The following is a 14,400-nucleotide window of genomic DNA, read 5'->3' on the forward strand; positions in this document are numbered from 1 at the left end:
AGGAAAGCTGAATTAGAGAGAGAGAAAGGAAAGCTGAATTAGAGAGGGAACGGAAAGCTGAATTAGAGAGAGAAAAGGAAAGCTGAATTAGAGAGATAATAGGAAAGCTGAATTAGAGAGAGAAAGAGGAAGGATGAATTAGAGAGAGAGAAATAGGAAATCTGAATAAGAGAGAGAGAAAGAGGAAAGCTGAATTAGAGAGAGAGAAAGAGGAAAGATGAATTAGAGAGAGAGAAATAGGAAATCTGAATAAGAGAGAGAGAAAGAGGAAAGCTGAATTAGAGAGAGAGAAAGGAAAGCTGAATTAGAGAGAGAGAAATAGGAAATCTGAATAAGAGAGAGATAAAGAGGAAAGCTGAATTAGAGAGAAAGAGGAAAGCTGAATTAGAGAGAGAGAAAGAGAGAGAATAGCAGAGATGAGCAAAGAGAGAAGGGGCTGGTTAGGATCTTTTGCGTTGCTGGCCATGTGCTGGCTGGTAGCTCTTTGTCAATAGATGACTCAACCTGCAGCACAACATGACGGCCTCCACGAATCCAGGCAGAAGCAATCTATGCTCCGCACCTCTCTGCTTTCAATTACAGACGCTTCTGTCTTTTTCGCCACTTGAGTTTCTAACTGGGTCTGATAACATTCCTACCTCTAAACCGCCTCCGCCAAGAAACACATGGACTGAATCAAACCCAGATTTAATCAATGTCACTTGTAGTTTGAATGATACATATTTCTCTGTGTATGACTGTAATTCATACGGTAGACTGCATGGCATTGTAGGATTTTCAAATGCTTATCTCATAGAATGGTAATAAAGAAAAATGTGTTCTTCTTGTCATTTGGACAATGACAATACATTGTGGAGATTGAAATGCGTCTCAGCACGAGGCATGTAGCCTATCAATCAATGACCAACCACAATATACACTCCATGATTGATAGAATTGAAGTAGATGGCCAAATGATTCATGCATTGGCAAGAATAAGGTCACTGGCACTTCCTAATTCAATGAAATGTCAATTTCTTTTTTATTCCAGCGTCAGATTTAATCACAAGCGAAGGGCTTTAGATGGAGTAATTGATGCTAAACCGCTCAGGCTAAACTATCCAGCTGCTTTCGATCAGATTAATGCCCCACACTGATATCTACTACTGCACAACTTTTGAAAACAAGCCGATCAGAAAAACCCTGCCAGAAATTTCCCAACAGATTAAAGGTAGACTCAGCAATATGATGTAGATGCAGAAAATAAACAGTATTGTGGATCAATTTCCGCAACAACTAAGAGCACTGAAGTATGAGGCTCTACTTCCCAGCTGTTGGTGCCTTGGCTACAATGCTGAAAGAGTGATGCGAACCTGAGCACATCCGCAGATACTGTGCGTGACTGTGATAGCAAAGTCATGCGAGACACATTTAGTATGATATGTTATGTTTCGTGTGGTATGTATTCATTTGTGGATGTCCATCACCCATTTCGTATGATATGTTACGAATTACAATTCGTATTACATGTTATGTTTTTGCAAACATACAATATGTTACGAATTAGTAAAATGTATAATATGTTACGGTTTCCTTTTGTCCAGGTTTGAGATTGCGTCATCTATGGCTCTGTTGGGGTGGTATGCGAATTGGAGTGGGTCTAGGGTTTCCGGCATGATGGTGTTGATGTGAGCCATGACCAGCCTTTCAAAGCACTTCACGGCTACCGACGGTAATCATTTAGGCAGGTTACCTTCACTTTCTTGGGCAAAGGGACTATGGTGGTCTGTTTGAAACATGTAGGTATTACAGACTCGGTCAGGAAGAGGTTGAAAATGTCAGTGAAGACACTTGCCAGTTGGTCCGTGCATGCTTTGAGTACACGTCCTGGTAATCCGTCTGGCCCTGCGGCTTTGTGAATGTTGACCTGTTTAAAGGTCTTGCTCACATCGGCTATGGAGAGCGTGATCATGCAGTCGTCCGGAACAGCTAGTGCTCTCATGCATGTTTCAGTGTTGTTTTCTTCGAAGTGAGCATAAAAGGCATTTAGCTCATCTGGTAGGCTTGCGTCACTGGGCAGCTCGCGGCTGGGTTTCCCTTTGTAGTCAGTAATAGTTTGCAAGCCCTGCAACATCTGACGAGCATCAGAGCCGGTGTAGAAGGATTCAATCTTAGTCTTGTATTGACGCTTTGTTTGATGGTTCGTCAGAGGACATAGTGTGATTTCTTATAAGTCTGGATTAGTGTCCCGCTCCTTGAAAGCGGCAACTCTAGCCTTTAGCTCAGTGCGGATGTTGCCTATAATCCATGGCTTCTGGTTGGGATATGTATGTATGCCACTGTGGGGACAACATCGTCGATGCACTTCTTGATGAAGTCGGTGACTGATGTGGTACAGTATACTCCTCAATGACATTGGATGAATCCCAGAACATATTCCAGTCTGTGCTAGCAAAACAGTCCTGTAGCGTAGCATCATCTGTATGGAAGTGGTCATCTGACCACTTCCATATTGAGTGAGTCACTGGTATCTCCTGCTTTAGTTGTTTCTTGTAAGCAGGAATCAGGAAGATATAATTATGGGCTAACATGCTATGTAGTTACAAAGTAGCTAAAAAGTAGTAAGTAGTTGAACAGTTGCTAATTAGCTAAAATGCTGAAGTTGTCCCTGATGAGATTTTAAACTCACAACCTATACGCCCGACCGACCGTTTTTCCCTTAAGTAACCATCGGACTTATGTAACCATACCAACATATCATACTCATTTCTAGTGTTACGGATTTACAATTACTCTGTTAGTCTAGTCTATGAGACCAGGCTGTGATCAGACCCGGTGTCATTGGTGACTGGCTTCTTTCCAGGCAGCCTTTGAGGCTCCGGCAATCCTAACCTTACCCATTAGTAGTGAAAATGCTAACCTGACCCAAGATCAGTGTCTAGAGGCCACTTCACCATACTCCAACGTTGAGAGATAAGCACTACAATGGAGTAGGAGTGCCCAGAGCCTACAGAATATTTGATAACAACACAGGACAGAAATACTTCTACATGACATATTTCCAGAGTTCTAAATTAAGCAGCAGCAGCTGAAAAGATGAGCTCCTACAAATATTGAAATTTAAATGTTTTTTTAGAGTAAAGTACATCGAAAAAAAATCAAAAGAAAACTGCAAACTGAATAGTAGACCAAACAAGCAGCAAACAAAGAAGAAAGGCTTTTGAAAAAGTAACAATTTTTTTTCATAAAATTATACCGTTTTCTTAGCTAGCTAAGTTGTTTACCTGTTGCTAGGCAGTTGCTAGGGACATTCCTGGAAGAAGCTAGCTAGCTAACAAGGAGTGTCTAGTTGGCAGAAGAGAAGAAGGGACAAAGAAGGGACAAAGTGGGACAAAATAAGGACAGAAGAAAAGGGAAAGGGGGGAAAGAGGACATTAAGGTGAAGCAGTCCTCTAAAGACACAAAAGACAATAATACAAGAAACAACACTTCTATTGCCTCTCCCTCTACGATACGCACTTCCTGGTTGGAGCGAGTAGTTGCATTCCGCTTTGCTCCACAGGTAGTATTACATTTCATTTCATTACAGTACAACAGTTTGATTTGTTTGATCTTAGCTGGCTACATAGCCGTCTTTGTATCCAAGATAATTGTGTAGTCTAGAGTAATTGTCGAGGTTACCTAGCCAGTTAGAGGTTACCTAGCCAGCTACACTTTCAAACAAAGTCAACAACGCAGCCACTGCTAGCTAGCCTATTTCACCAGCCAGCAGTACTATATCATTTTAGTCAATAAGATTTTTTGCAACGTAAGCTTAACTTTCTGAACATTCGAGACGTGTAGTCCACTTGTCATTCCAATCTCCTTTGCATTAGCGTAGCCTCTTCTGTAGCCTGTCAACTATGTGTCTGTCTATCCCTGTTCTCTCCTCTCTGCACAGACCATACAAATGCTTCACACCGCGTGGCCGCTGCTACTCTAACCTGGTGGTCCCAGCGCGCACGACCCACGTGGAGTTCCAGGTCTCAGGCAGTCTCTGGAACTGCCGATCTGCAGCCAACAAGGCAGAGTTCATCTCAGCCTATGCTTCCCTCCAGTCCCTCGACTTCTTGGCACTGACGGAAACATGGATTACCACTGATAACACTGCTACTCCTACTGCTCTCTCCTCGTCTGCCCACGTGTTCTCGCACACCCCGAGAGCTTCTGGTCAGCGGGGTGGTGGCACTGGGATCCTCATCTCTCCCAAGTGGACATTCTCTCTTTCTCCCCTGACCCATCTGTCTATCGCCTCCTTTGAATTGCATGCTGTCACAGTTACCAGCCCTTTCAAGCTTAACATCCTTATCATTTATCGCCCTCCAGGTTCCCTTGGAGAGTTCATCAATGAGCTTGACGCCCTGATAAGTTCCTTTCCTGAGGATGGCTCACCTCTCACAGTTCTGGGTGACTTTAACCTCCCCACGTCTACCTTTGACTCATTCCTCTCTGCCTCCTTCTTTCCACTCCTCTCCTCTTTTGACCTCACCCTCTCACCTTCCCCCCCTACTCACAAGGCAGGCAATACGCTTGACCTCATCTTTACTAGATGCTGTTCTTCCACTAATCTCATTGCAACTCCCCTCCAAGTCTCCGACCACTACCTTGTATCCTTTTCCCTCTCGCTCTCATCCAACACTTCCCACACTGCCCCTACTCGGATGGTATCGCGCCGTCCCAACCTTCGCTCTCTCTCCCCCGCTACTCTCTCCTCTTCCATCCTATCATCTCTTCCCTCTGCTCAAACCTTCTCCAACCTATCTCCTGATTCTGCCTCCTCAACCCTCCTCTCCTCCCTTTCTGCATCCTTTGACTCTCTATGTCCCCTATCCTCCAGGCCGGCTCGGTCCTCCCCTCCTGCTCCGTGGCTCGACAACTCATTGCGAGCTCACAGAACAGGGCTCCGGGCAGCCGAGCGGAAATGGAGGAAAACTCGCCTCCCTGCGGACCTGACATCCTTTCACTCCCTCCTCTCTACATTCTCCTCTTCTGTCTCTGCTGCTAAAGCCAATTTCTACCACTCTAAATTCCAAGCATCTGCCTCTAACCCTAGGAAGCTCTTTGCCACCTTCTCCTCCCTCCTGAATCCTCCTCCCCCCTCCTCCCTCTCTGCTGATGACTTCGTCAACCATTTTGAAAAGAAGGTCGACGACATCCGATCCTCGTTTGCTAAGTCAAACGACACCGCTGGTTCTGCTCACACTGCCCTACCCTGTGCTTTGACCTCTTTCTCCCCTCTCTCTCCAGATGAAATCTCGCGTCTTGTGACGGCCGGCCGCCCAACAACCTGCCCGCTTGACCCTATCCCCTCCTCTCTTCTCCAGACCATTTCCGGAGACCTTCTCCCTTACCTCACCTCGCTCATCAACTCATCCTTGACCGCTGGCTACGTCCCTTCCGTCTTCAAGAGAGCGAGAGTTGCACCCCTTCTGAAAAAACCTACACTCGATCCCTCCGATGTCAACAACTACAGACCAGTATCCCTTCTTTCTTTTCTCTCCAAAACTCTTGAACGTGCCGTCCTTGGCCAGCTCTCCTGCTATCTCTCTCAGAATGACCTTATTGATCCAAATCAGTCAGGTTTCAAGACTAGTCATTCAACTGAGACTGCTCTTCTCTGTGTCACGGAGGCGCTCCGCACTGCTAAAGCTAACTCTCTCTCCTCTGCTCTCATCCTTCTAGACCTATCGGCTGCCTTTGATACTGTTAACCATCAGATCCTCCTCTCCACCCTCTCCGAGCTGGGCATCTCCAGCGCGGCCCACGCTTGGATTGCGTCCTACCTGACAGGTCGCTCCTACCAGGTGGCGTGGCGAGAATCTGTCTCCGCACCACGTGCTCTCACCACTGGTGTCCCCCAGGGCTCTGTTCTAGGCCCTCTCCTATTCTCGCTATACACCAAGTCACTTGGCTCTGTCATATCCTCACATGGTCTCTCCTATCATTGCTATGCAGACGACACACAATTAATCTTCTCCTTTCCCCCCTCTGATAACCAGGTGGTGAATCGCATCTCTGCATGTCTGGCAGACATATCAGTGTGGATGACGGATCACCACCTCAAGCTGAACCTCGGCAAGACGGAGCTGCTCTTCCTCCCGGGGAAGGACTGCCCGTTCCATGATCTCGCCATCACAGTTGACAACTCCATTGTGTCCTCCTCCCAGAGTGCTAAGAACCTTGGCGTGATCCTGGACAACACCCTGTCGTTCTCAACTAACATCAAGGCGGTGACCCGTTCCTGTAGGTTCATGCTCTACAACATTCGCAGAGTACGACCCTGCCTCACGCAGGAAGCGGCGCAGGTCCTAATCCAGGCACTTGTCATCTCCCGTCTGGATTACTGCAACTCGCTGTTGGCTGGGCTCCCTGCCTGTGCCATTAAACCCCTACAACTCATCCAGAACGCCGCAGCCCGTCTGGTGTTCAACTTTCCCAAGTTCTCTCACGTCACCCCGCTCCTCCGCTCTCTCCACTGGCTTCCAGTTGAAGCTCGCATCCGCTACAAGACCATGGTGCTTGCCTACGGAGCTGTGAGGGGAACGGCACCTCCGTACCTTCAGGCTCTGATCAGGCCCTACACCCAAACAAGGGCACTGCGTTCATCCACCTCTGGCCTGCTCGCCTCCCTACCTCTGAGGAAGTACAGTTCCTGCTCAGCCCAGTCAAAACTGTTCGCTGCTCTGGCACCCCAATGGTGGAACAAACTCCCTCACGACGCCAGGTCAGCGGAGTCAATCACCACCTTCCGGAGACACCTGAAACCCCACCTCTTTAAGGAATACCTAGGATAGGATAAAGTAATCCTTCTAACCCCCCCCCCCCCTTAAAAGAGTTAGATGCACTATTGTAAAGTGGTTGTTCCACTGGATATCATAAGGTGAATGCACCAATTTGTAAGTCGCTCTGGATAAGAGCGTCTGCTAAATGACTTAAATGTAAATGTAAATGTAAATGACAGAGGATACTCTGAATCCTGGATTTCATTGAGAGGTATCAGATATTCTGTTTCTACATTGATAGGACATTATGGATATCAGTATAATATACTGGTTTCAGAATACGATTATATGGCAATCAAAGTGGCCAAGATTAGGTTTGGTGAATTACAGGAACTACAGAGTACCCTTGATGGTAGAACACTTCCATGGACCACCACATAATGAATGCATGCATAGTGTCTTCCCAATACAGGTAGCCTACCACTCAACATGCATGCATGCATGAATTAGTGGTCAAACACTTACTCACGCAAACACTTACTCACGCATGCGCACACACACACACACACACACACACACACACACACACACACACACACACACACACACACACACACACACACACACACACACACACACACACACACACACACACACACACACACACACACACACACACACACACCAACTCTAATCTCAATCTGCTGTTTACACTACTAATCCTTGGCACTCCGGATCTATGTCAGCTCGATTTCATCAGATATCCAGGGTGCCTCCCACCAGTGACCTCTCCCCCTTCTCTTGAAATGTAATACTCGTTCACTATTTCCCACAAATCTAAAATCATTGGGCTGGTGGGAGTTTTCACCTTATTTCTTATACCAGTCATTTCCTTTCAAAACAGTGCAGGGATGTGAACTAGTGCACATTTATGACGTAGTGGTAATTAGGGCATAGCCTAAGTATGCCGTTGCATCAACCAGATAACTCGTCAGCGTTACGTCACATGTTGTTTCCTATTGGATATTGTGCGCTATGTACAGGTATGTACACATCATTGTTTTAATGGAATGTGTATTGTGTACTTGTTAGTACATTTTTTCCCTAGATTGCCAATGGTTTTATATGTGCAAGGCAATTTACCTCTCAAGGGCAAAAAGAGTACCTATAGATTTAGAAATAAAACTGAATGGACACATAATGGACCTTATCCACAAAGCAGGCGTTATGGTTCTGATTCTAGGCTTGAAGGGTAAGAAGAAAAAGTGCTGAAATGTTCCTCATGTTTAACCTTTAATTCTGTTATGAAACTGTTATCTACCATATTACACTTTTTCTCTTATGCCGAACAGTCCCAGCAAAGTCAAGAAAACGTGACTTCACAATGTGACACGTGGCAATGCCAAGGGTGAAAAAGTCAGCTTCCATAGCTGAGAAGCTTCTTTGGTTGCGGTTGACCATTAAAGATGTGGGAGTTACATAATTTCTGCAGGCATTGGTGTCGGTCTCTGCCAGCTCAATGTTTGTGGGGGCTTAATTACATTGCGGAAGGCCTCCTCTCCCACTCTGAGGCTGACAGGAGTGTGAATGGATACTGACTGTGTCTGACAGCATCAGTACTGGGGGAATATCCTGTGGGGTTGATAGAAACGCAAGTCTCAAAACCGGGCCAGAGCTCAGCAATGCCCCCTGCAGGCCTTGTGGAGACTTTGTTTCACAGAGTAGAGTCACTGTTTTCACTGTTTTGGAAAGCTAACTTGTTGTGTGAAGAGTGACTAGGAGTGGGGTTAAGTTGCTCCTAGACAATGATCTTGGATCAGTTTCACATTCTCCCCACTAATGGTTAAGGCCCGGATTGGGGGAAGGGGATGCTGGTGCTAGATACACTACATGACCAAAGTATGTGGACAAGCGCTTGTCGAACATCTTATTCCAAAATCATGGAATGAGATGTTTGACAGCCTCCACTCTTCTGGGAAGACTTTCCAGTAGATGCCACACAAGCATTAGTGAGGTCGGGCACTGATGTTGGGCGATTAGGCCTGGCTCGCAGTTGTCATTCCAATTCATCCCAAAGGTGTTTGATGTGGTTGAGGTCAGGGCTCTGTGCAGGCCAGTCAAGTTCTTCCACACCGTGCTCCGTGCTATCTTGACAATTTCTGTAAGGACCTCGCCAAAATTTACAGTTGGCACTATGATAGCGTTCTCCTGGCATCCGCAAAACCCAGATGCATCACTTCAGAGAACGCGTTTCCACTGCTCCAGTCCAATGGCGGCAAGCTTTACACCACTCCAGCAGACTCTTGGCATTGTGCATGGTGATCTTAGGCTTGTGTGTTGCTGCTCGGCCATGGAAACCCATTTCAGGAATCTCCCGACAAATAGTTATTGTGCTGACGTTGCTTCCAGAGGCAGTTTGGAACTCGGTAGTGAGTGTTGCAACCGAGGACAGACTTTTTTTACATGCTACGCGCTTCAGCACTCGGCGTTACCGTTCTGTGAGCTTGTGTGGCCCATCACTTCGCGGCTGAGCCATTGTTGCTCCTAGAAGTTTCCACTTCATAATAACCACACTTACAGTTGACGGGGGAAGCTCTAGCAGGGCATACATTTGACGAACTGACTTGTTGGAAAGGTGGTATCCTATGACAATGCCACGTTGAAAACCACTGTGCTCTTCAGTAAGGCCATTCTACTGCCAATATTTGTCTATGGAGATTGCATGAATGTGTGCTTGATTCTATACACGTATCAACAACGGGTGTAGCTGAAATAGCCAAATCCACAAACTTCTGTATATATAGTGTAAATACCTAGGGAAAACTTCACCTGGGATCAATTGACTAAGCTACATCAATGTACGCCTGTCAGACCTGTCACTGTTCCATTAATGGCACAATCTATCATTTCCCACAGCCTGACTCTCAACTTTGTTTTGGAAGGTCTAAACTGAAGGATGGGGCTGGGGAAATGTAAACACTTATTCATAGATAGAGCTATGGATGCAATGATTGATAGTCTACGAGATTGGCACAATAGTTTTGAAGCTATACATAGTTTGTGAAAGACAAAAAAAAACATTGGACTAATACAGCCAGAATTTTGGGGTTGTCACAAGATTGTTCACAAATTTTACTTGTTGACTCATCGATCCGTAGCTGGTGTTGAATCATTTACAGATGACGCAATTACATTTGACTTGCACAGTAGAGTCTACCCAATAGTAGTTGACATTATTAACAGAATTCCATTTAGAATAAAGATGAAATAAGGAGATGATAAAACAAGAAATATTTAAAAAGGTATTCCACACAGCTTTCACCTCTCAGGTGCTTCTTATCATATGTAGGGCTGTTATGATGACCGCCACAATAGCAGCGACGAGTCATGACCGCTGTAAAATTCCACGTGACTGCTGAATCATGGTAACTACTCTCCAAAACTGCGCCCTGATGCCGCTGAATGGTCGTTAGTAGCCTACCAAACTTGTTAATGGCCGGTCGCTAATGGCCTGGTACTCAGCGCTCTATTGTCCCTCTAATCACTCTGACATCAATGCAAATGCCATCGAAAAATCAAATGCCCTGGCATTCAGTGTTTGCGCTAATAGGATCACCTGTTGCACAGCGAGAGCAAATGTAAAGCAGAGTTTTGATGGGCTCTATTAAAAAGAGAGACCACCATCAGCTAGACCTACTATATTTATTTCTCAACTTTCCTAATATCAAGCACATTGCTTCGCTTTAGAACTGGAGTAGGCTACCTGGTTGGCATGAAAATGAACAGGAAACGCGTCTTCCATTCGCTATAGATGTCTAAAGACCCGATTACATTGAGAATAGTCTGATGGCTAAGAATATTATCAAGTGCTTGTCAAATTGTGAATGAGAGACTGATGAAGTGTGTGCATGCAGCCTCTGCAAGAAACATAGCAGTGCCCTGCCTTTCATGCAACTTTTTTCAACATCATCATTAGTCACATTACGCAGCCTTAGAATGTAGGCCTATTAGAAATCGAAACATACAGCCTAAGGTTTGTATCACAACTAAAATGTACAAATAACTCTGAATGAAGCATATAGGACGACCTGTTTCAAATGATCACTTTGTTATCCACTCAACACAGAATAGCCCTCTGAAATATTTTGGGAAAAATATCCTTTCTATTTATTTCAGCTATGTTCAATGGTATTCTTCTTGTTATAAAAGAATGCCACGGAATTTATAAGCAAATCTGGTCTGCGAAATGAACTAGTGTAGCCCACAGCCATTTGGCAGTCAGATCAGGGCCGAACATAAGGACAACTAAGAATATGCTATTCTGTTCTTCTGAAATAGGCTACATTTTCTTCATATCATGTTTCTTTAGACCTGCCTACAATAAATCATGGATTTATTGTGCTGGTATAGGCTATATTAAATTAATTTATTAGACTTTTTAAAGTAAAATGTTCCAAAGGTCCGCATCAGTGGCTTGTAGGCTATGCTTGTAGAGGCTCGTAGAGATGCTAAACGTGTTTGTTAATTAGTGGTCAATTAGTATACCACATGACAGTTTTCGTCTTGACAAAATTTCATGACCGCCACAGCCTTAATCATTTCCATTAGATCATGCGTTTCATTCATTCATGTATATAAATGTGCAAATTCATCTTGGACAGTATCATCCTGTTGAATATCTGGCGACTCACTCCACCCTCCCTTGGGTACTTCAGTACGTTTTTCCTTATACCATGCAGTAAAAGGCAATTATGAGCAGATCCCTAGTTCCATCTGCTTCAATGCCACTCCTCTCAAAAATAATTTGACCCCCTCAACAGTCACCCAGGTGAAAGAGCCTGTCAAAACCTGACAGGTCATTTACCGAGGCCGTTCCATTCTGTTGAACAGTGCTGGGCCACTCGAACTGCAGTCACACGGAAGCAGAGCCTTTGGACAAAGGGAGCATGCTAAGAGAAAGAAATGTAGATTATATCTGAACAACTAAATGGCTGGATCTTTCTCTGCATTCTCTTCAACGAGTATAATGTTCACAATAGATGCACAGAAAGAAACAGATATCGAGCTTAAGGTAGTATGATATCTGAGAAATGATATAAAAAACATAGCCTACCCTTTGGCAGTACACTAAGCTTCAGTATGACACAGAGGACCCAGCGGTAGTCTGGCAGATCAAGCATGTCTTTATATACCAATTGCTGCTATTTCTTTTTAGCAGAGCATTGAGGGGGAAAGACACTTGTACTTCATTAGATGTCCACATGGAGGCACTGGTAGCTAAGTTTTTATGTTTTAAAGACAAGTGATCACATTGTATACTCCAGTTCAGATCCATCTTAAAGGGGCAATCCGCAATTAACAAAGGCTACTCCCCCTGCCACTGTTTCGGTAAAAAGTTGAGGCATGGGGTTGCAGAAAAGTAACCACTCTCAAATCAGAGGTATGGATACAAGGACCGACCACCCAGGATATCAATATTATAGTTTTAACCATGTTTTGAGGCTATACTGTGTTTGTTTACATTTACTTTGTTTACAAACATTGGACTAAAGTGCATATTTTAGGTTCTGATGAGGTATGACAGTTGAACTAAGCGCATGAGGCATTTCTAAGTTATATTCTTCAAGAATCAGTGGGTATATATAATTAATTGAAAAGTAAAAAAAAAAACAAGGTAGCAATCACAGATTTCCCCTTTAAAATGCTGCTATTTTCTCAATATGACTTTCGAAGTTAACAAAGTAAATGACACTTCCTATAAAGCTGAGAAAAATACAAATGTACTGCTGGGGGTGGTAGAAGGACACAACAACAGGACCTTTTGTGTACATGATGATTACCTCTGAGATATCCGAATAGCTTGTCCACGTGTGACGTAAATGGAGTGGAAATTTCATCCCAATCACAACCCTCTGCACACCAATACAACACAAGTAGTACTGTCAATACTTCTGCATTGCTTGGGTCCGTGGTGACAGTACTCCGAGAGGGTGGCGTCACTGTACTGTGGCAGCTGCTACTAGTTTACACAAAGCTGACTACCTATCGATTCCACACATGAACGCACACACATAAAACCGCACACTTTCCCTAACAGGATACAAAGAGGGCAGTGGAGCATAATCATTCACTGAACCTCACACACACGCGCACACACAGCGCCACTTAGCCAATTTAATGCAGCAAGATGAGCCATTCCAGCTCTACGATTTGAAAGACCTTTCACGGAGATATCAGAAGCTGTTGCAGACTTCTGTTGTCGAGGGTATACATAAAGAGCTACATGCAAAATGAAAAGCTGATGATTATTTAATGGCGGAAGGCAAGAGTGAGGCGCTGAGATATTCTAGATTATTCTACCGAGATGTGGCTGCGACTGATTAGAGACTTACCAGCGGGAGATACAGAGGAGGATGCTGGGACGGACCCCATAGTGTACTTTTTCCCCCATATTTTGGTTTAACTTTATTTAAAGGTCTAATATAGATTATCAGCTTAGTGGATATATTCCTGATGCAACGATACAGTATGGTCATGGCTAGGGTTGCAAAATTCTGGCAACTTTCCACAATTCCATAGCTGGAGGATTCTGGATTTCCGGCTTATTCCATTTTAATTCCAGGAATCTTCCAACCAGGATTTGTGGAAAACCAGGGAATTTTGAGAACGTTAACGGAATTTTGCAACCCTAGCCATGACCATACTGTATCTTTGCATCAGGAATATATGCACTAAGCTGATAATCTATATCAGACCTTTAAATAAAGTTAAACCAAAATATGAAAAAAAAAAAAAAAAACCTAGCCATGACCATAAGATATATTTGCATCAGGCATATATGCACTAAGCTGGTAGTCACGGCAGATAAGCGATATATCAACTGAAATATCAATATTGAATCTGGGGAGCGGTAGGTTGCCTGGCTAAAGCAATAGAATCTGGCTGAAACCAGAGGTCTCAAACCCCCAGGGGGAAAACAGTTTGGGATAACAAGTCAGAGCGACCCTAAAAAACACCGTTAACAAGGGACTCAATGAGAGTAAATCAAAACAGGATATCCTGACCAACGTGTGTAAACAGCTCGTGGTCTTTGAGCAACACTGGCATCATGCAATGGACACTACCAGCTGCAGACACTGCCAGTAGAACTGTCATCAAGGCACCTGGGTGACCTTTCACCTGTCTGTGACATGCCAAAAACTGGTTGAATCAACGTGGGAAACGGATTGGATTTCAAAACATAAAGCAGACTTTTTACCCAACTTTTAACCTACATGGTTATGTTGGTGAAATGTTGGTGAAATGTTTAGTTGATTTTACATTTAATTCACGTTAGTTGACAAGGTTTTGATGGCCATTTGCCTCTGTCACTAGCGAGATAATCATGTTTCTGTTATAATGTATGGCGTCCATAGAAGAACACTTGTGCTGAGACTAAGGGTGTCCTAAAATGGACACTGTAGGCATGTGACAAACAACCCATGCAACACACACAAATGCAGAAACTAATTAAGTGGAACATTGTATAAGTTTTTCCTTAAAAAAAACAACAAAAAAAACGTTTGTAGCATGTGCTGCCAGTTGTATAAAATGTTTGAAATATCCACTTCATAAACGTATTGACACATGTCAATGTCCTGTTAAATGGAGCAGCATGCTT

General features: G+C 44.2%; 1 protein-coding gene across 33 annotated transcripts in view; it reads right to left on the bottom strand.

Annotated features, from left to right (window-relative positions):
- The window catches only part of dlg2 (discs, large homolog 2 (Drosophila)), a 358,090-nt gene that overhangs the window by 99,937 nt on the left and 243,753 nt on the right, over window positions 1–14,400 (bottom strand). The gene's annotated exons all lie outside the window — the stretch shown is intronic.

This window comes from Salvelinus fontinalis, chromosome 2, assembly GCF_029448725.1.
Source record: "Salvelinus fontinalis isolate EN_2023a chromosome 2, ASM2944872v1, whole genome shotgun sequence".
In the NCBI taxonomy this organism is placed as follows: domain Eukaryota; kingdom Metazoa; phylum Chordata; class Actinopteri; order Salmoniformes; family Salmonidae; genus Salvelinus; species Salvelinus fontinalis.